The 23,262-nt window shown below is 41.5% G+C and overlaps 1 non-coding gene across 1 annotated transcript; it reads right to left on the minus strand.

Annotated features, from left to right (window-relative positions):
• Positions 1 to 2,233: 2,233 nt before the first annotated feature.
• On the minus strand, positions 2,234 to 2,340 carry LOC117199780 (U6 spliceosomal RNA). Its single transcript, XR_004481119.1, has one exon. It is a non-coding gene; the product is annotated as a U6 spliceosomal RNA (small nuclear RNA).
• Positions 2,341 to 23,262: the final 20,922 nt, after the last annotated feature.

Raw genomic sequence — 23,262 nt, forward strand, 5'->3', positions numbered from 1 at the left:
GACCATGGCTAGAAAGTGGTTGGCTGCATGTGAGATAGCTATAGAAACTATGAAGTGCTATGAAATATAAACGTCCTGCATTTACCCCCAAAGGTCTTCCCCTGCCTCCTAATACGGTTTGGATTCCGTGATACATGATCCTTGCTTTTCCCCCCCGTACTGGCTTATCCCTCCGCTTTCTAGCTTAACAGTTAGCAAGCCCCAATCCTGCTTGGACTAGCTTTTCCTAACCCCGACCTGAGGGTGCTGGAGAAAAACACTCAACATATCAAAAGATCTAACTTTAAATTATGATAGCTACTCTCACAGTAAACAGCAGTCATTCCCCAAAGTTCTCCTCTCTTCTCTTAGTTAATTCGTTCTGCCAAGACTGCATTTTCATTTCTCCTTTCTGATCAAATCTCCAACACCTTCTCACAGTGAGCCGATGAACTTGCCTTTTTTTTTTTTTTTTTTTTGGCCTTGCTGCTGCACGGCATACAGGATCTTAGTTCCCCGGCCAGGGATTAAACTCGCACCCCCTGCAGTGAAAGCGTGGGGTCCTAACCACTGGACCACCAGGGCAGTCCCTGAACTTGCTTTTCATTTTCCTGAAAAATGGAAAGGTTTTCAAGTGAACGTGTCCATGTTATTATATCTATATAGATCCGGCTTGAGGAAAGTGTTAATAGAGTGGCTCAGTCATAGGTTTTACTCAGTTTTTACTTATCTCTGTAGCCATGACGATGAAGCTCGGTCAGACTTGGAGAATAAGACCAATCGAATGTTCACAGAGTGACCGGGTCACAACGTCTTTCTGTACACCCAAGACTGTGGGTTAGAGGAAGCAGACAGACAACGTGACTTGATGTAAACATGAAGATGGACGTATCTGGAGCCGCATTTGGGCTCAGCATCATGGCAGGTCATCCATCAGTATGCACCTGTGTGACTAGCCTATTTTTAGGACTCTAGACCCTCAGGACCCAAGGCCGGATGCTCTTAGTGGACATCTTGCTACATGTCTCAGTAGTTCAGAGCAGGAGAGAAAAGTATGTCCGGTGTGACCATAGTAGAGAAAAGGAGGGAGGACTCTGCAGACTGTGTGTGATTTGTCTAGTCTCTGTCTGTGGATATCTTTTCTTCACTCTTCTTCTCGAAACTCACCCCCTCCCTTGGGATACTAGGTTGTTTTTCTTTTTTAAAAAAATTTTTATTGGAGTATAGTTGCTTTACAATGTTGTATTAGTTTCAGGTGTACAGCAAAGTGAATCAGTTATACATATATCCATTCTTTTTTAGATTATTTTCCCATATAAGCCATTACAGAATATTGAGTAGAGTTCCCTGTGCTATACAGTAGGTCCTTATAAGTTATCTATTTTATATATAATGTCTATGTGTCAATCCAGTCTTCCAATTTACCCATCCTCCCCTTACAACCAAAGCAATCTCAAGAAAGAAAAACAGAGCTGGAGGAATCAGGCTCCCTGACTTCAGACTATACTACAAAGCTATAGTAATCAAGACAGTATTGTACTGGCACAAAAACAGAAATATAGATCAATGGAACAGGATAGAAAGCCCAGAAATAAACACAAGCACCTGTGCTCACCTAATCTATGACAAGGAGGCAAGAATATACCATGGAGAAAAGACAGCCTCTTCAATAAGTGGTGCTGGGAAAACTGGGCAGCTACATGTAAAAGAATGAAATTAGAACACTCCCTAACACCATACACAAAAATAAACTCAAAATGGATTAAAGACCTAAATGTAAAGCCGGACACAATAAAACGCTTAGAGGGAAACATAAGCAGAACACTCTGACATAAATCACAGCAAGCTCTTTTTCCATCCACCTCCTAGGACACTAGGTTTTATCTTCTCTCAACTACACAAGGACAGTGCTCCGTGGATACACTGTCCTCTGCTTCTCAACTGACGATCTGTTTCCTCAAGAGCATCATTCCATCAACATAGAACGTGCTGCAGTATATACCACTTTAAAAAAAATTGGGACCCTGCAAAGCTTACCCCCATCCCTCAGTACTGCCAAAGAGCTCTGCTCAGCTGTACCCACCCTATCAAGTTCATCTCCTGTACTTCTTTGGGAATCTACTCCAATAAGATTTCCCTTCTTTTATTCATTTTATTTATTTATTTATTTATTTATTAAACATCTTTTTTGGAGTATAATTGCTTTACAATGGTGTGTTTCTGCTTTGTAACAAAGTGAATCAGTTATACATATAAAAATACGGAACGCTTCACGAATGTGCGTGTCATCCTTGCGCAGGGGCCGTGCTCATCTTCTCTGTATTGTTCCAATTTTGGTATATGTGCTGCCGAAGGGAGCACAGATGTTCCTTCTTAAGGGAGGGACCACTCCACCAAGAACACCCTTATCCAGGTTCCTACTGTTTCTGCTGACAAGTACAGTGGTTATTTTTTGCCCCCATTGTGCTTGGTGTATCAGCTCTATTCGAAGTAGTTGACCATTTTCTCTGCATGGCCCCCAAGATGTTGCTATTATTTTGGACGTCCTCTGGACTCCTTTTCCAGCACTTCTGGCAATCCTTCTGCTTTCCCCAAACTCTAAAATTTGGAGGGTTCCTGGGCTCATTCATAGGATGAACTCATCGTTTCATACATTCACTTCATATTTAATATCATGCTGTTCTACAGTTTGAATACCTTTTAATCCCTGGTAACTCCCAAGTTTCTATCCAGCCTCAGTTCATTCTTTGCTTGTCCTAGACCTTTAGAAAAGTCTAAACGTACATATCCTATTGCCAGTTTGGCAAACCTTACACACCCTACAGACATCTCCAGTTCCGCATGTTAAAAAATGAATTCTTGGGCTTCCCTGGTGGCGCAGTGGTTGAGAGTCCACCTGCTGATGCAGGGGACACGGGTTCGTGTCCCGGCCCGGGAAGATCCCACATGCCGTGGAGCGGCTGGGCCCGTGAGCCATGGCCGCTGGGCCTGCGTGTCCGGAGCCTGTGCTCCGCAACGGGAGAGGCTACAACAGTGAGAGGCCCGCGTACCAAAACAACAACAACAACAAAAAAAAACACTCACAAACAAACAAAAAAAATGAATTGTTAAGTCCTTCCTTTATTCTCAATTCTGGTCCATCCATGGTATTTCTCATATACACATGAAAATTATCCTGCTGGGCTAACAGTTGCTGAGACCAAAAATCTTAAAGTATTTCTTCTGCTCTTTTAATATATAATGCACATTCAGTTGATCAACGTATTCTATTTGTTCTCCTTTCAGAATGTGTCTGGAATCTTAAACATTTCCAACTACCACACTTTTATCCTTTTATTCCATTCCCCAATTATAGTTCACATTGCCAACTGTAATATTCTCATTTCTGGTGTTTTTCTTTCATCCTTGTCACTCTTTTAAATTTTGTTTTTTTTAGTTTACATTGGAGAAAGGTGATTAACAATGTTGTCTAGTTTCAGGTGTACAGCAAAGTGATTCAGTTATACATATACAAGTATCTGTTCTTTTTCAGATTCTTGTCCCATGTAGGTTATCACAGAATAGTGAGCAGACTTCCCTGTGTTATACAGTAGGTCCTTGTTGGTTATATGCCTTAAACATGGTAGTGTGTATATGTTGATCCCAAACTCCCAGTCTATCCCTTCACAACCCCCCCTTTCCCCCTTGGTAAGCATAAGCTTGTTTTCTAAGTCTGTGAGTCTGTTTTGTAAATAAGTTCATTTTTAAAAAGATTCCACATATAAGTGATATCATACGATATTTGTCTTTCTCTTTCTGACTTACTTCACTTAGTATGATCATCTCTAGGTCCGTCCATGTGGCTGCAAATGGCATTACTTCATTCTTTTTCATGGCTGAGTAGTATTCCATCGTATACATGGACCACATCTTCTTTATCCATTCCTCTGTTGATGGACACTTAGTCTGTGGATGGACTGATCATTTTAGACCAAGTCAGGGCAAGCCTGTCTTGTTCTCGAAACCGTGCAATGACTCGTGTCCCATTCACGGTGAGATCAAGTCCTCAGAAGTCCTACAAGAACTTTGTCCACCTCTGAGCTCATTGCTCCCCACGTCTCACCAGCCGTCCTTTCTGGGCTCCCTCCGCATTCTCACGTGCTTCTCTGCAGCTCACAGAACGTCACTATCACACGCAGACCTCAGGAGGTTTGTCTTTGATGTCTCCGTTCCTTTTCCCTTCCACAAGCACGACTTCTTCACTTCCTTTGCAATGTGACACTTTCAGAGACGCCTCCCCTGACCGCTCTGCACCAAAGACTTCCCTCAGTAACTCTCTACTCCCAATACTTTTTTTTTTTTTTTTTTTTAGCTGCACCACGGGGCATGCAGGATCTTAGTTCCCCAGCCAGGGATCCAACCCTCGCCCCCTGCAGTGGAAGCGTGGAGTCTTAACCCCTGGACCGCCAGGGAAGTTCCTCCTCTCCCAGTATTTTTCTATTACTAGAAAGAGCATAAAGAGATTCAGATGAAGCAACTACAAGGTACATTCTTTAGAACATACTTCGATGGAAATGTTATCTGTTATTTTCATTATGAGGGCCCCTTTCATAGAATCTGCATATGTTAGGATTCACAAAATGACCCTCAGGCTTGTAACTTACACCACGATGCATTATTCCTCAGTTTGGGGAATAAAATGCAATTTTCAAAATGCTGTGTTTTTGGTGGCTTCGGCAGTTTTTTTTTGTTTTTTGTTTTGTGGTATGCGGGCCTCTCACTGCTGCGGCCTCTCCCGTTGCGGAGCACAGGCTCCGGACGCGCAGGCGCAGCGGCCATGGCTCACGGGCCCAGCCGCTCCGCGGCACATGGGATCTTCCTGGACCGGGGCACGAACCCGCGTCCCCTGCATCGGCAGGCGGACTCTCAACCACTGCGCCACCAGGGAAGCCCTGGCAGTTTGAATTTCAGCACATCGTACTGCATTTGTGTGCCACTTTCCCTAAGCTAAGACCTGAAGTTGCGACCCCGGATAAGAAGCGTTCCATACTCCTAGCTGGCATTTTTCCTTTCTGGTCCAAGCAGTGTTTTCGATTGAACGCTATCATTCAACATGAACATTTGAGCACAGTGTATGAGCTGAGTTGGAATACTGAGTCCCTGAGTCTTAAAGGAATTGCAAAAAACGCTAATAATACGGCCACATCATAATGTCTTATAAGCCCAAGTGTTAGCATTTATAGTATATTCAAAACACATTCCCGCAATGTAAAACGATAATTTGCCCTTTGCGACTGTGGAAACCCTTTCCCTGTTTATTATTTAGTCCTCTTCATGCCAGACCTTCTGGAAAGTACCCACACTCAGCATCTTCAGAAAAAAGGTGGATTTTTTTAAATAAAGATTTTGTATTGTAATGTGTCTTGGAGATGAAAATCACCGAAATGGCAGTAATCTTAGTTTTGTCCCTTTGAGGTTGAGGGTGTTACGTCTTCTCTGCTCCTCTTCGCTGGTCTTTGGTCTCTTACGTTAATGGGAAAAAAAATTTTTGTTCTAAGTTCGGTGTGTTGGAAGAAAAAAAAAACACCATGGAATCTAATATAAATTCTTAATATCCTAAGGTTAGTAATTGCTTAGGTGTTTCTGGATTAAGCTTTCTGAAAAGCTGTGCTGTGTGTTATGAGTGATTGGCTTTGCCCTGTTAAAATTGTAAAGGATAAAGCAGCAAGATTAGGAAAAAACTAAGTGCACATAAATTAGGACATGTGGTTGGGAACAAGAGAGGGACACACGGAAAAGAAGATGCAAATCAGAAACACATAAAAATGCAGTTGTGAAAACAAATGAATGAATATAACAAAACAGATACAGAGAAGAAACTAGTGGTTCCCAGTGGGGAGAGGGAAGGGGGAGGGGCAGGATAAAGGGATAGGGGCTTAAGAGGTACGAACTATTAGGTATAAAATCAATAAGCTCCGGGACTATGTTATACAGCACAGGGTATATAGCCAATATTTTATAACTTTAAATGGAATATTATCTTTCAAAATTGTGAATCACTATATTGTACCCCTGAAACTTACAGCATATTGTACATCAGCTATACATCAATAGAGATAGATAATAAAAATATCCATTACATAAAAAGATGAAGATATTACATACCTCTTAGAATATGGTAAAAAAAAAAAAAAAGTTTATCACATTCCAAGAATGGATGTTATCAGCTCCTACACAAAATAAAATTGACAGTCAGACTAATTGCCGACATACATGTGCTCACTTTACATTCTTATTGCCTGTAGATAATTGTAGTTCGGAGATTGTCATGTGATAACTGTTCCCTTTATCTTAGGCAATATCCCTTTGTCACAGTGCCTTAAACACACACGCTTATGGAATATATTATACAATATGTTATATATTATACCATTATATTAGCCCCCCCCCCAAAAAAGATAGAGGAATCAACAAAAAACGTTATCATGTTTTGCTCCCCATGGATTTGCCACTGTTTTATTTTTTGAGGTGATTCTGTTTGAGGATTGTCTTTGAGCATCTCCACCTATCAAACTAAATCTTAACGTCCTTACGTGAGATAATGAGTGTGGATAAAGTTCTGTTTCATCTGGGGAGGGCAGAATAAAGTTAGTTTTTATTATAAAAGCTGAGGTGGGAGGGGAGTGGTGATCTGATGGCAAACTGTGACTTTCACAGGGAATTCAGTTCTTCAGGTTCCATACTGAGAACTCGGGGTCTTTCTGGGTTCAGGCAGCTGGCCTCTGAGGGGTCCTGCAGACCTTCCCACGAGGAGGGTCCTGTCTGGGTTCCAAAATGTAAGAAGTGTGGGCTTGGCCAGCGAGGGCTACGCTGGCATAAACATCAGTGCTGTAACCGGGACAAGATTTCCAGGAATATCCCCGTCATACGGGAATGTACACAGGTACCCAGTCTTTTAAAGCAAAGATGTAGAAGATCGCCTGTTTTTAACCCTGCCACTTCTCCAAATGTTTTCCCCTCTCCGTCCCATCCTGATCCTACTAAGAGGAGGCCATTGTCCTGGCCCTTGGTCATCCCAAGAGAGAGATCGTCAAAGGCAAGGAGAATATTCCCATAATTCAGACTAGCCTTCACGAGGGCACCCCCATGCCACCATCTTCCCTCCTTTCCCTCCGTCCATTCAAGGGTCTGTTTCTTGGGTTTATTCTCACTGCCAACGTTACTCTATCTTGTTCCCAATTACTGTGGCTAAATAAATTTTTAACAGTCTGCGTAGATTATTGAAATTGTCGCAAGGACTGCATTGATGACTTTAGCCATGAAACTGATCTCGTCACTGACATATCACTACTGTAAAATTTATTTTGTACACGGCCCCAGAAACCTTCAAGGAAAACTAGCAACATGAAGTGTGAATGTCTTCCTTTCCTATCTTGAAGGTCATTGTCAGTATCACCTCCATTCTCGAAAGGCACTGATCAGACCCTGCGGGATGTGGCTTAGGGCAACTCAACGTAGCTTCATCAAAACACACAAAACCCAAGTGGCTTATTCACATGCATGTTGGAATACGCTGACCAAACACAGCGTTTGTCTATGATACAAACCATTGCCTTCTTCCTTTCTTTGGATTATAGGGTTTTACATTATTTTAAGAGCAAAACATGTTTGCACCTTGCTACAAAACCAGTTTGCTTTACACTGTTGGCTAAATAGTCTGAAGGAAGCACAACTTGCTAAGTTAGCTCGTTTCCCGAGATTCGAGTGTTCTTGCAGCATTTCCCGCGTTTCTACGCGCATTTATGCCTGACAGGGGATAGGAATGCCCCCAAATTCCCAAGTGGGTTGTCGTGAGCAGTGTGATAAAAGTAGCAGTAGCCTAAGATCATTGCTAATTCAAAATCCGTCTCAACTTAAGCCATGCAATTTGAATGAACAAGTGTCTAGATGCAAACAGTAAAATAGATGAGCGTTCCTTTAGTTGCTTACAGTGTATTATGAATCATTTTTCCTTCCCCTTAACAATGTGAAGACAATCAGAAAAAAACGAAAAGAATTTGAATGGTGTCATCACGTTCACAGACAAACCAGTAGAGTATATATGCAGGGAGTTGTAAAATGATCACGCCTAGGGCTTCCCTGGTGGCGCAGCGGTTGAGGGTCCGCCTGCCGATGCAGGGGACGCGAGTTCGTGACCTGGTCCGGGAAGATCCCACATGCCGCGGAGCGGCTGGGCCCGTGAGCCATGGCCGCTGAGCCTGTGCGTCCGGAGCCTGTGCTCCGCAACGGAAGAGGCCACGACAGTGAGAGGCCCACGTGCCAAAAAAAAAAAAAAAAGAATCACGCCTGGAATCCCTTTCAGGGACCGATATCCTTCATATAGTTATAATTTCTGCATATTTGATGGACCTACATTTATCGAGGTCACTGTATCATAATTTCTTTTTGCAGCATTTATTCCCAGGGCCGTAAGTTTTTGTTTCTTCTGTTTCTTCTGGGGTATCTTTCTCTTCTCTGCAACCTCCTCTCCTGGTTGAAGGACAGTCTCTTCTTTTTCAGTAAGGATCATCTCAGTGTGTCAGGGAGAGCTCACGTACGGGTTGATCCGACCATGAGCTCTGTAATTCCTGAGCCGTATCGCGGGGGATTTGTCCACCTGGATGTGCTCGTTGACCAGAGAATCTACATCTAAGACCTTAAGTTCAGCGTTACACTTTGTATTTGTGAGCACGTGCAGTGAAGATTCAGCACTCTTTTTGGGCCACCGACCCTGCATCCAGCCCCACTGGACACACCAACCAACTCCAGCATTGTGCTGACGGAACGGCACCTATCGCTTCTGTAAGGTGACATCCTTCAGATACTTGGTGGCTTTCGGATATGCCTACCGTTAATGGCCCGGGCAGTTTCATGCGTGTTTTTAAAGTGAACACGAAGTTTTGAACCTCTTGATTTGCGTGATCTTGTAGGGTTTTCCGGGTCAAGTGAATAGCAACCCATTTTTAGAGGTCACTTCAGGCTGCTTACCGGAAAAAAAAAGAGATCATAATTTCTTAAACTCTTCTTGAATTTCTGTGCAAGGGAGAGTGGGCAACGTGAAAGCCAGGACGAGAGGAGGTCGACACACTGGTGACTATGATGGGGTGCTCGTTTTAAAGGTTCCGAGAAGCAAAGCATTTGGGTGAATGTCCCAGTTCAGCAACCAGAGTTCAGAAAGAGATGACAAGGGCTTATCAACAGGCTACCCGAGGGGTGCTTGCGAGGGGAGAAGCCTACGTCCATTTTCAGAAGGTACTAGCACAGGTTGGGAGACAGAAGACCAGTGTGTCTGAATCAGGGGGTTCCATAAATACTGCTCAGTTTGGCTCTCGTAATCAGTATCCCTGTATCGTCAACAGATTTTGTCCCTCAGATGCCAGTGAGTCTTGGAAGACATGGACTCAAGTTCACCATATCTATCCCATTCCTGTTGTCATTGACACGATCTTACTTTGGTGGGTTTTCATGTGTGTTTTGGGGGAAGGGGGAGAAATATTGTGGTACTTCTTAGCATCCGTAGTTGCACGTGCCATTTCCTGGTAATGAATTGCTTTATATCTATAGCTATCTCTATATCCATAATCATATCTGCATCTAAATCTATACGGATATCTATCCACAGCCGCCGTCTGTATCTGTATATCTGTGTTAACGTATGTTCTATTGGTGGAGTTGTTTCTCTGGAGGAGCCTGAAAATACAGTCTTGTGCCTCATAGATGGTCGTTGAAGGTGTTTGGGGGTGGGCTGAAAACGAGTGGTTTCCCTGACCACTTACCAGTTAGAAGAAGGATCAGATATTTAAAGACAGCAAACAACTAAGAAAAGGAAGTCGTTGAGACAGATATTGTATGTTTTAAAAAGGGGGAAAAAAATGGGAAGGAAATCCAAAAAAGAGGGGATATAGGTATACGCAGAGCTGATTCACTTTGCTGTACAGTAGAAACTCACACACCATTGTAAAGCAACTCTATTCCAATAAAAATTAATTTAAAGAAACAAACAAATTAAAAGGGGGGAGAAAGAGGCAACAGCCTCAGGATATGTCAGTCTTTTCGCTGACAGTCACTCTCTTCTGATACGTTTCAGCTCTTCTTGTGTTTTCATACCTAGGGTGGTGTGAGATTTGAAAGATGAGTTTCTCTATTTTTTGTTTTCCCCAAATGCGAACTTGAAGATGTCTGAGATTTCCTTGTGACCTCATTAGTCTCTCATTCCTATTGGAGCAAGTCTTGCCTGTTTGCAGACCATCAAACTGGAAACGCGCAGATCTGTGTGTGTGTGTGCTGTCCTGTAGAAAGATTCAGGGTCCTGATGGTTCCCTGGCCACATCAATGTCCGGGCAGTGGACACCTGTCATAAACTAGAGTCTTGCCTGTGGCCAGGCCTGAGGCACAAACGTCTTTATGAGCAATAAACCCTCCACAAGGAAGTCACCCTTTTTATCCCATGACAAAACATGACATGCCTACGGCTTGGTAAATGCATTTTTCTGCACGACGTCTGTCATTTTTAGAAAGACTTGTAACACTTCTTTTTTCATCAGCCTGCTTGTAGAGTTAAAATCAAGGGCTGGGTGTAATTATCTACATGTCTGAGGTTAAAAGTGGATGGGATTTAATCACTTAAAAAAGATGTCCATCGACCCAACCTTGGGGTTATCCTAATAACGTCCTGGTTCCCAGTCTGTCTGTATTGTACTCTGAACCATTACGTGCCTTCCCCTTGCCACCTGTGACCCACACCTCACGCTGGGAGCAGAAGCAGTTTCTCTGCTTGCAAATGCAACCTGTCCGAACTACCGCCTGCAGGTACTAATCCCACCATCAGCCGTCTACATGGGTCTGGGCCGTTACTGAATCTTCTATACCTCAGTTTTCTCACCTGTAAAATGCTCATGTATGCAGTAGATGAGGATTTGGGGAACAATACATGAAAATTATTTAGCACATGGGACTCCACAGACATTAAGTGATACAACCCCTGGCTGAGAAAAACGCCAAATATGGAGAAGAGTGAAGACAGGCGCACGTGATTTTCAAAGCATGGAAACTCTCACTTACTTGGGTAGAGCCACGATGCAGCAATAAATCTTGATCGATTTCTGAGGCCACCAGAGTTTCTTTCTTCTTTTTTTTAATTTTAAAACTTCTGTTCCAGTTTTATTAAGATATTTGACATATACCATTGCATTAGTTTAGGGGGTACAACAAAATGAATTTGGTTTATGTATACATTGAGAAATCAGCACGATATGTTTAGTTAACATCCAGTGTTTCAAAATAATGTAAAATGAAGATATTTTATATTATGAGAAATATGTTATTTACAATATGATTTATGATTTCTCTAATACTACATTTATATGCATTGTATTGCATTATATATGCAAGATATATTATATATATTATATAATATATTTATATAACATCTGTTGTCTATATTATACATACTATTATATTAAATATTATAAATAATTATATTAAATATAATATATGCATAATGTGCACAATATTAAATTTTTAATATACCTAATTATGTATAATGCCTTTGTATGGTGACAGACCTTAACTAGCATCGTGGTAATCATTTTGAAATGTATATAAGTATCCAATCACTGTTTTGTGTATCAGGAACTAACATAGAGTCGTAGGTCAATTACACTTCAAAAACAAACAAACTCATAGAAAAAGAGATCAGATTGGTAGTTACCAGAGGCGGGAGCTGAAGGGACGGGGAATTGGATAAGGGTGGTCGAAAGGTACAAACATCCAGTTATAGGATGAATAAGGGGACTTCCCTGGCGGTCCAGTGGGTAAGTCTCCACGCTCCCAATGCAGGGGTTCCGGGTTTGATACCTGGTTGGGGAACTAAGATCTCACATGCCGCAACTAAGAAGTCCGCATGCTGCAACTAAGACCCGGCAAAGCCAAAAAAAAAAAAAAAAAAGAGACGAATAAGGAGTAGGGGTGTGTAATGTACAACATGGTGAATATAATTAACGCTGCTGCCTGTTATATAGGAAAGTTGTATAGAGAGTATATCCTAAGAATTCTCATCACAAGAAGAAAAGTTTTCTTATTGCTTTCATTTTGTATCTATACAAGATGCTGGATGTTCACAAAACTTATTGAGGTCATCATTTCAGGATGTATGACCCTCAGAGTTACAGTTTCTTGTTTGCTTTTACTGTTTTTGTGGTTCCTACAACTAAGAGATTTTGGACGTTTGCCCTTCCAAATAGTTGGTAACAGTACTCTGTTTTCTGTGCATTTAGAGTGGTTTATAGGTTATATACACAATTTATGGTGGTTTCTGTGCATTGATGTATAATTAGTCTTATTTATATATCACTGTGCTACATAATAAACACCTAAGACCAATTTTGTTTCAAATCACTATAGCCAAAGGCACCGATGCAATTTAATCAGTAATTCTTGAAGGGACTATTTCTCCCTAAGGATATTTCTGTGAGAGAAAGAGAAGCAGGGCTTCAATCACTTGGGCATGAAGGAAAAAGCCAAAAAGGACATTTCTTCTGTGCCAGAGTCCCCTGACTTAATACTAAAGACGCCTGGCATCTACCTCCTGCCCGATTCAATCAAAGGATAGTGTATGGTACCGTAAGCCACGTTGTTTTTATTGGCATGCTGGTTCTTTGGCATTCCTTGCAAAGTGTGCTTCCCAGCTTGAGAGACTGTGATGTCTTCTGGCAGTAAGCGTTTCCTGTCTCCCCTGTCCTGCATAATCGGGCAGAGAGAACTGCTGGTGTCAGGTGAGGGGAAGAAGGTCCTAGGAGAACTTGTCCTAGGGACAAGATGCACAGAAAGACAGGTTTCCGGAACGTTGAAGGCTGCTGGGGATGCAGCGGAGAGCCAGAAACTGAAAAGGCCTCTGATAAGACCTCCTGTGACCCTAGGATCCTGGGAACCTAAAAGAAATCCAGTTGCAAATATTTTTTTTTTTAAATAGGTGTTTTCAGACTCTGCGATATTAAAGGATGATCATCCCTTCTCTCTTTGCAAATTGCATCAAGATTGTGTGTCCAACCCACCGGGAATGTGAATTCACTAGATTCAGAGAATTAGGCTTCCCTACCATTATCTGTCATTGCCTGGAGGGCACCCCATCTCTGCCTAAGTATAGTCAAGAGACAATAGGACACATCTGTAAAATGCAGAGTGGGCGAGATAATGTTTACTAGGTTTTTGTTGTTGTTGTTGTTGTTGTTGTTTTGCGGTACGCCGGCCTCTCACTGTTGTGGCCTCTCCCGTTGCGGAGCACAGGCTCCGGACGCGCAGGCTCAGTGGCCATGGCCCACGGGCCCAGCCACTCCGCGGCCTGTGGGATCTTCCTGGACCGGGGCACGAACCCGTGTTCCCTGCATCGGCAGGCGGACTCTCAACCACTGCGCCACCCAGGGAAGCCCTACTAGCTTTTTATAAAAGCATTTGTGGTCAGAAAATTAAAGTACTGTGTCCGTTTCTTCTTAAATGTCTAATTCTTCTCTTTCCCTGTGGTCTGTAAGGTTAGGCAAGTCTCCCTTCTTGGTTAAACATTATTTCTGGTTAAAACTTCACTGAATATTATTTTCTCAGATTAAAAGAAAAGAATAGTACACAGGTGTAGATGAATACTTATTATATATGTTACATATAATATTTAGATGTGTATATAAATATGTATATATATCCATATCCGGAGCAACGTTAACAGATTGAAGGATGGAAAACTGTGTCCTTACGTCGATGAAAATCAAAACATGGTTAAAATACACCGTAGCCAAACTTTGCATTTTAAAAAATAATTTACTATTTGCTTCCTGCATTTTCATTCTTATTCATGTCCTCTCATTAGATGAATGCTTCCTAGAGAGGGGGCCAGTTGCAAAAGTTTTGAGAAACAGAAAAATGAACACGCTTAAAGCCTTACTTTCCATGAGCTAACATTTTTGTGTCTGAGATTTTTAAAATATTTGTTCTTCAGCTCCCTTACACATTAATACATTTTTAAGCTATAAAGGGTTGAAATCGCAGAATTTATTCTGAAAAATCAGTCAAATATCTGCTTACAGTTCATTCTTAGGAGACAAATAACATGCATTTCCAGGATGCATTTTCTCCAAAGAAGAAAGAAAAGCAAGCTTGTGTTGGGTTTTAAGAGTAGCATCCCTTTGAGAGATGCACTTCCTAAAAAATATTTTCAGTAAATTAAGGAAAATGGGAAGTTTTTGTTTCTTTAACATTCCTTGAACACCTTCTACAATCAGTTTACTTTATAAAATCACTTGCTTTGTAAATAGTAAAATGTAAAGGCATTTTCCGGTTGTGGAGTTTAGCGTTTACTATTCTATGATGAACTTAACGAGTGAACCAGTTAAGTGTTTCTAGAGAGAGATTTTAACTCACATGGGTTCACGAGGTCCATAGATCATGCAGTGCTATTGCTGTAAATTTTCTTTAAATCTGTAGTTCGCTTATCAAGTCAAGAAAGGTCCACACCTCAAGGAACTCACAAGGAGAAGACTCGCACCAAAGAATGAGACAGGGAAGCGGGATCACTGTGCTCAACTTGATTTCTGAGTCGTTCTAGCCAGCTTCCGGTTTCCGTCAGTGACCACCTGTTGTTTAAGAGGTGAATTACCCAGCCATAAAAAGAAACAAAATTGAGTTATTTGTAGTGAGGTGGATGGACCTAGAGTCTGTCATACAGAGTGAAGTAAGCCAGAAAGAGAAAAACAAATACCGTATGCTAAACATATATATGGAATCTAAGGGGAAAAAAAGGTCATGAAGAACCTAGGGGTAAGACAGGAATAAAGACACAGACCTACTAGAGAATGGACTTGAGGATATGGGGAGGGGGAAGGGTAAGCTGTGACAAAGAGAGAGAGTGGCATGGACATATATACACTACCAAACGTAAAATAGATAGCTAGTGGGAAGCAGCCGCATAGCACAGGGAGATCAGCTCGGTGCTTTGTGACCACCTAGATGGGTGGGATAGGGAGGGTGGGAGGGAGGGAGACGCAAGAGGGAAGAGATATGGGAACATATGTATATGTATAACTGATTCACTTTGTTATAAAGCAGAAACTAACAACAACCAAAAAAAAATAAGTGGTGAAAATATTGCCTTGTGTTCCTGGCTCGTTGGTTCCAGGATAATCTGTTTCTGTCCTGTGGCTTCAAAACCTTATTCACTATTTACTTATTTACATTCTGTGCAGTTTTCTCTATTCTATTCAGTAATATACTTCATAAGGTGATTTTAAGTTGTCTAAATATGGACAGTCTTTGGACGCCTTGAAAATAAATGCTGTTCAAAAGAAAAGAGAGAGAGTTGGCCCTTAATTTACCTTTGAAGGTAAATTACCTTTTACCTGTGTAAATGTAATTACCTTTTACCTGTGTAAATGTGATTACAGAATTAAGGAGTCTGACCCCAGCAGGCACAGATTCCATCCTCTCTCAGCTCTCAGGCAAGTTCTAGGTCTATTCTTGCTGAAAAACTGAGGAAGACAACACTTTTCTGTCACTCTCTGTTCGAGATTTCATAGCTATTCGTGCTCTTAAATCTTAAAGCAACCTTGTGAGGTGGGCAGGTTGTGTGTCCCATCAGAAAACTGCATTTTTGAAGATCACTCCATTTGTTCAAAGTCATGCGTCTGGTTACAGGTGGAGGCAAATTACAATTCCAGACCCGTCTTTTAAGATACTGCATTTGGGGAGAGGTGGTTGGTGGGGAAAGAAAACCTTGGTCTTGAGGTCTTTAAAAATGGAATGGTGGTGGGGCTTCCCTGGTGGCACAGTGGTTGAGAGTCCGCCTGCTGATGCAGGGGACATGGGTTCGTGCCCCGGTCCGGGAAGATCCCACATGCTGTGGAGCGGCTGGGCCCGTGAGCCATGGCTGCTGAGCCTGCACGTCCAGAGCCTGTGCTCCACAACTGGAGAGGCCACAACAATGAGAGGCCCGCGTACCGCAAAAAAAAAAAAAAAAAAAAAAAAAAAAAAAAAAAATGGAATGGTGGGAATTCCCTGGCCATAAAGGCCTGGGTTTAATCTCTGGCTGGGGAACTAAGATCCCACAAGCCACGCGATGAAGCGGGAAAAAAAAAAAAAGAAATGGAGTGGAGATGGGTTCTACGTTGAAAACATTACAGAGCATGAATAACATAAGTGCGACTGGCCTTTTTTCACAAATCCAACTGAATCCTGTTTCAAAGAGAACTGATAATTTGTTGGGTGTTCTTCCAACTTTTAAAGATGTAAAATATGTCTTTGATAATGCCTCAATGCTTTTGCAGGGGTTGGGTGTGTCAGGCAGTGGGGTTCAAGCAGGTGAAAGTCAGATGCTATGGGTGTCAGAGGGATGACGGCATGAGGTTGTGATGCTAAATTCGGTGACGTCAGTAGGGGGCCTCAGGTCCCAGAATCCTCTCTGAGAAGCCACGGCATTTTCCTGCTGCCAAAGCTGCTTCCACGGTTGGCAAAGTTTTTCTGTAAAGAGCTCGTTGATAAAGGTTTTAGGCTTGGACGGCCATGCAGGCTGTGTCACAACCGCTCTGCTCTGCTCTTGTGTGAAAACAGCCGTAGGCGATATATCAACCAGTGTGCGTGGCCGTGTGCCAATAAAACTTTATTTGTATAAGAGAGTCAGTGATGGGCTGGATGTCGGCCTCAGGCTGTGCCCTGTGGACCCCTGATCTAATATGAACAGGTATGTTGATGAAAATTCAATGAACTATCGAGTTAAGAAGAAAAAAGGGAACTTTATTCCAGCCAAACTGAGCATTATAAAGTAGGAAGCAGATTCTCAGAAAGTTCTGAGAACTGTCCTGCCTGTTAGAAGTTGAAGGCACAGTCATATACAGTTTTGACACAAAGGATCCTATGTGAAAATGACATACTGACATTTTACATTAAAGTTCACCTAGGATGCACAGTCGAGGTAGGCACGTACAGAGTGAGCGGTAAGTCACCATGACCCCTTACAGAGCTGGGAGAGGATTCAATCTTATAAGAAGTTGCAGTGCTAGGGCCTCCCTGGTGGTGCAGAGGTTAAGAGTCCGCCTGCCAATGCAGAGGATGCAGGTTCGAGCCCTGGTCCGGGAAGATCCCACATGCCTCGGAGCAACTAAGCCCGTGCGCCACAACTACTGAGCCTGCGCTCTAGAGCCCGTAAGCCACAACTACTGAGCCCATGTGCCACAACTACTGAGCCCACATGCCACAACTACTGAAGCCTGTGTGCCTAGAGGCCGTGCTCCACAACAAGAGAAGCCACCGCAATGAGAAGCTCGCGCACCGCAACAAAGAGTAGCCCCCGCTCACTGCAGCTAGAGAAAGCCCGTGCACAGCAACGAAGACCCAATGCAGCCAAAAAGAAAAAGAAAAAAAGAAGTTACACTGCTAGTGAAAGGGAAAAAATTATCTTTACAATCAGGCAAGCATCCCATCTTTGAGGAGGTCTGGTTAATGTGTAATGCAGATGCACATTGCACATTAGTGATGGAGGGAAGAGACCCAAATAGAGAATTTTATGTTCACATTATCTTGTCCTGCCTTCAAATATAAATTTTTATTTCACCAGGTATGTCAAACAGGCGTAAGTGGAAACAAATACATATATGGTAGTGTACTGTGAAATGCACAGAATTAACTTTATCTCAGAGGTGCAAAAAAAATTATTGAACTAAAATGTTACACACATACCCCCTTTCACTGGAGTGTTACCCACATTTCTAGACCCATGTTCTCATGTTCTTTTTCACAAACTCTTTCCATTCTTCCCCACTGAGGGTGTATTTTTGTATTAGGTAGCATAAAGTGACATCATTTTTTTTATTGAGATATACTTGGCATATGACATTCTGTTAGCTTCAGGTGTACAACAGAATGATACATATATGGTCTGAGATCATCATCACAATAAGTCTAGTTAACATCCATCACCACACATAGTTATAAACTTTTTTCTGGTGGTGAGAACTTTAAAGACCTAGTGTCTTAGCAACGTTCAAATATACAACACAGAATTACTAACGACTGCCACTACACTGTAGGTTATATCCCCAGGACTTATTTATTTTATAACTGGAATTTTGTACTCTGTTCTCTGTATCTATGAGTTCATTGTTTTGTCGTAGTTTTTTAGATTCCACACATAAGTGAGATGGTACAGTATTTGTTTTTCTCTTAGTTCACTTAGCACGATGCCCTCAAGGTCCATTCATGTTGTGAATGACAGGATTTCCTTCTTTTTTGTTAGTACAGTAAATTATATATATATGTGTAAATCACAACTTATTTACCCATTCATCCGTCAATGGGTACTAAGGTTGCTTCTATGTGACATCATGGTTTTTAATTATAAATATTTATTCAAATAAACACGCACTCAGGTACTTCGCATGGTGCTAATAAAAAGTGAAGGTCTTCAGTACATGTCTGTTAAGTTATTATCAATATGATTCTATTTATCAGAGAATTCTGGAAAGATGGAAGCGCTCAACTTTGTTGGTCATCCAAGCGAGTGAAAAAACACTGAGTTTTACTGACAGACGTAAATAAGAACTTAATAAGCAGAGAAAAATTTCATGGTCCTTATTTGGAAGGAATTCCACGGAAAACTGATTTCCTTAAAATATATACCTACCCCACCTCCCATCCGTCAGAATGGCCATCGTTAGAAAATCTACAAACAAGAAATGCTGGAGAGGGTGTGGAGAAAAGGGAACCCTGTTGCACCATTGGTGGGAATGTAAACTGATAAAGCCACTATGGAGAACAGTATGGAGGTGCCTTAAAAAACTACAAATAGAACTACCATAGGACCCAGCCATCCCACTACTGGGCATGTACCCTGAGAAAACCATAATTCAAAAAGAGTCATGTACCACAGTGTTCATTGCAGCACTATTTACAGTAGCCAAGACATGGAAGCAACCTAAATGTCCATCGACAGAGGAATGGAAAAAGAAGTTGTGATACATGTATACAATGGAATATTGCTCAGCTATACAGAGGAGTGAAATTGTGTGATATGTAGAGATGTGGAAGGATCTGGAGACTGTCATACAGAGTGAAGTAAGTCAGACAGAGAAAAACAAATGTTGTATACTAATGCATATATGTGGAATCTAGAAAAATGGTATAGATGATCTTATTTGCAAAACAGAAATAGAGACATAGATGTAGAGAACAAACATATGGACACCAAGTGGGGGAGAGGGGGTTGGTGTGGGATGAACTGGGAGATTTGGATTGACATATATACACTATTGATACTATGTGTAAAATAGATAACGAATGAGAACCTACTGTATAGCGCAGGGAACTCTACGTGATCTGTGGTGACCTAAATGGGAAGGAAATCCAAAAAAGAGGGGATATATGTATACATACAGCTGAATCACTTTGCTGTACGGTAGAAACTAACACAACATTGTAAAGCAACTATACTCCAATAAAAAATAATAAAAAAGATACATATATACCTACCTCAAATCAATATCTTCATGTTTTAATAATTCCAATGATAAAACCAATGTGGTATGTGAGTGTGTGTGTTCAAGGGTGCAGGATATAGAAAGAAATTTAAAAGGCATCATTTGAAAACATCCATTAAGACAAAGACCCATTAATTTTCTTGAAACTTCAGACTGTGTTTATGTGTGTGTGTGTGTGTGTACAGCCTCACCTGTCATATCACACTTCAAATGTTATTCTCACTTCACCCACATTTAAAAGTATGTTTCTAGGGCTTCCCTGGTGACGCAGTGGTTGAGAGTCCGCCTGCCGATACAGGGGACACGGGTTCGTGCCCCGGTCCGGGAGGATCCCACATGCCGCGGAGCGGCTGGGCCCGTGAGCCGTGGCTGCTGAGCCTGCGCGTCCGGAGCCTGTGCTCTGCAACGGGAGAGGCCACAACAGTGAGAGGCCTGTGTACCGCAAAAAAAAAAAAAAAATTAATTAATTAATTTTAAAAAAGTAGAATTTTTTGTCATTACTTTTCTCCAAACATTATGTATCTATGTGTGTAATTTTATAATATATTGATAGCGTGTTACCTTTTTTTGTAGACCAGACCATCTTACATAAGTACAAATTTTCTTCGGATATTCACAGAAATATTGGAAGTGCGATATGCTGCCTTTCTCCTCCTCCAGGCAAGAGATCCTTGCAGTACTTTTAGTTGAAACAGCTCTGATATTGCCTATAGTATCATATATCCTGTGTTTCCTAGGGTTTCTCCTCTTTCGTTGTGTTAGGTCAATTGAGATGAATCACCAGGACCCCTGCAAAGCCCTTTATGCATCATTCATAAAGGTTGGACAGTAAAGTGTTCTAGTCCCAGTGTGGGGCTCTCTAGAAATACACTATAAATCTCCTTCTCTTCAAGAAACCAACCGTTCATCTCAATAAAAAAGTAAATCAATTCTCCCCTTAAGAGGTGTGTGTGTGTGTGTAATGCAATGGAAAATCTATGGTTTTTGCCTTCCCGTACTATCTTTCATTTTTTCTTCATTTTTCTTCTTTTTGTACATGTATATATCTATATCTGTCTACAGACATACATCTAGATACATCTAGCAAGACAAGGAGAGATACAGAGTATATAGAGGCAGATATACAGAAATAGACACATCTATAGAAATATAGATAGATAGCCAGACAGAAAGACAGGTGGATGGATGGATGGATGGATGGTTGGGAAGACAGACAGGCAGGCAGGCAGACAGAAGGGCAGGGTAGATAGATAGATGGGTAGATAGATCAAGAGAGAGAGAGAGATTTGTATATATCAGTAGTTACGGAAACTTAGAGAGACAGAGATGGATAACACTTTCCTCTACATATATTTGAACCACTTTGAAAAATTAATCCCTCCTTTCCTATATAGTATTTCATTACCCATTTGCAAATTCAACAGCCAAAAGGGCCGTCGACACTTACAGCTTTGCCAAGGGAGTCTGTCCCTAGACCAAGAAAAGTGGACCTATTTAACCATTAAGTTAAACCATTTAGACACTTAATCAGAATAAATGAAATGACAAAAAAAAAAAATCTTTCTTACCAGAATTGTGCTTTCTATTTTGTTTTAATCAGATAGTCATTTGCACAGATGCCTGCTGTGTTGGTTCATTTGCAGGTCTGTGTTATAGTGAATTTTGCACTAGTGTGAAGCTCCAGTTCAGAAACCCAAAGGTCCTCTTGTATTAACATTTATTATGACATGGTGGAAGCACTTTTGAAATTCATTATTTATGCTGTAGAACAATCCTTTAATGGAATACCTCATGCTAATTTTAAAGACTTAGGCCTTTTATAAACTGCTTCTAGAAAGAAGGCACTAAAGTAATTTCAAAGGGGTGGGCAAGCTAGTTCTCTTGAAGGATGTTTGGGGGGAAGCTGGGGCAGAAAGATATTGAAACATTAGGAGTCTAAGGTGGTCATTTCCTAGAGGGACATACCCAAGGTCATATATATTATGGTCTTCAGAATACACCAAAAAAGGACCCAGAGTTTTGGGACCCAGATTTTTTTTTTCCTTTTTTTTTTTTGCGGTACGTGGGCCTCTCACTGCTGTGGCTTCTCCCGTTGCGGAGCACAGGCTCCGGACGCGCAGGCTCAGCGGCCATGGCTCACGGGCCCAGCCGTTCCGCGGCATGTGGGATCCTCCCGGACCGGGGCACGAACCCGCGTCCCCTGCATCAGCAGGCGGACTCTCAACCACTGTGCCACCAGGGAAGCCCAGACCCAGATGTTTGATGTCCGTTCTTAGGAACTGTGAAATTTGGGAGAAATACCGGGCGTTCTATTATCATATATATAGAGCACGTTTTTGTAACTTTTTACCTGCAAGACATTTAAATCTGATGACTATGTTGAACCTAATGAAAAAATGATCCTATAATTTTCACTTAGACGATTTCATGTTTTTACACACACACACACACACACACACACACCATTGGGTTTTTTTTCTTTTTTCTGTAAACAATGAGTTTGAAGTAGGTACATGTTATTTTCATCCACTAAAAATGACTTTATTAAATGTTTGTTTACAGTGTTTTTGGTTCACAGGTATTCATAGCTCATGGCCTATGAATGGGAAGTGAGCTTACAGACACCTGAAGATGCCCCAATTTTTGTAGAACACATTGCTAGTGACTTGAATAATTGTTACACATCTGCTCTGTCCAGTGTGGTAGCCAACAGTCACGTGTGACTCCTTACCATGAAATCAAATGAAATCAAATGCAAACCCCACTTCCTCAGGCACTTTAGCCATGTTTCCCATGTTTAATGGACACATGTGACCAATGCCTACGCTTTTAAAAGCCCAGATTATAGAACATTTCTATCACTGCAGAAAGTTTTACTGGCCAGCGTTGTTCAAGGCATGGACTGTTTTGGGCAGAATTCAGCAGCCAAACAGCTTTTTAAAAGTTTTAAAATCTCTACTAGGTGTCCCAAAGGTCCAGTTTTCTGCAAAACAGTGTATGACATGATGTGTGATCTTTGAGTTAGCTTTCTCAATGTTCTGTGTCCATATGCAACGTAGTTGTAGATTTTTGTCTCTGGAATGGATTTGCTAGAAATCAAAGCAGGGAACCAGGCAAAATGTCTGTTCTTTCTAAAGGCAACAGGTGGATGGCATGCACCTTGCAACACTGTAAAATCTTTTAAAATCAACTGGTTTTCCAATTGTCTGCCTCTGTTAACCCCACCTGTATGAGTTTCTTGAGCCTTCTGTAACGAATTATCTCAACCTGTGGGTCTTTTTTTTAAATTGAAGTATAGCTGATTAACAATGTTGTGCTAATTTCTGCTGTACAGCAAAGTGATTCAGTTATACATATGTATACATTCTTTTTCATATTCTTTTCCATTATTGTTTATCACGGGATATTGAATATAGTTTGCCGTGCTCTACAGTAAGACCTTGTTGTGTATCCATCCTATACATAATAGTTTGCATCTGCTAATCCCAAACTCCCAATCCATCCCTCCACCACCCGCCTCCCCATTGGCAACCACCAGTCTGTTCTCTATGTCTGTGATTCTGTTTCTGTTTCATAGATAGGTTCATTTGTGTCCTATTTGAGATTCCACATGTAAGTGATATCATATGGTATTTGTCTTTCTCTGTCTGACTTACTTCACTTAGTATGATAATCTCTAGTTGCATCCATATTGCTGCAAATGGCGTTATTTCATTCATTTTCATGGCTGAGTAATATTCCACTGTATATATGTAAC

This window comes from Orcinus orca, chromosome X, assembly GCF_937001465.1.
Source record: "Orcinus orca chromosome X, mOrcOrc1.1, whole genome shotgun sequence".
NCBI lineage: Eukaryota > Metazoa > Chordata > Mammalia > Artiodactyla > Delphinidae > Orcinus > Orcinus orca.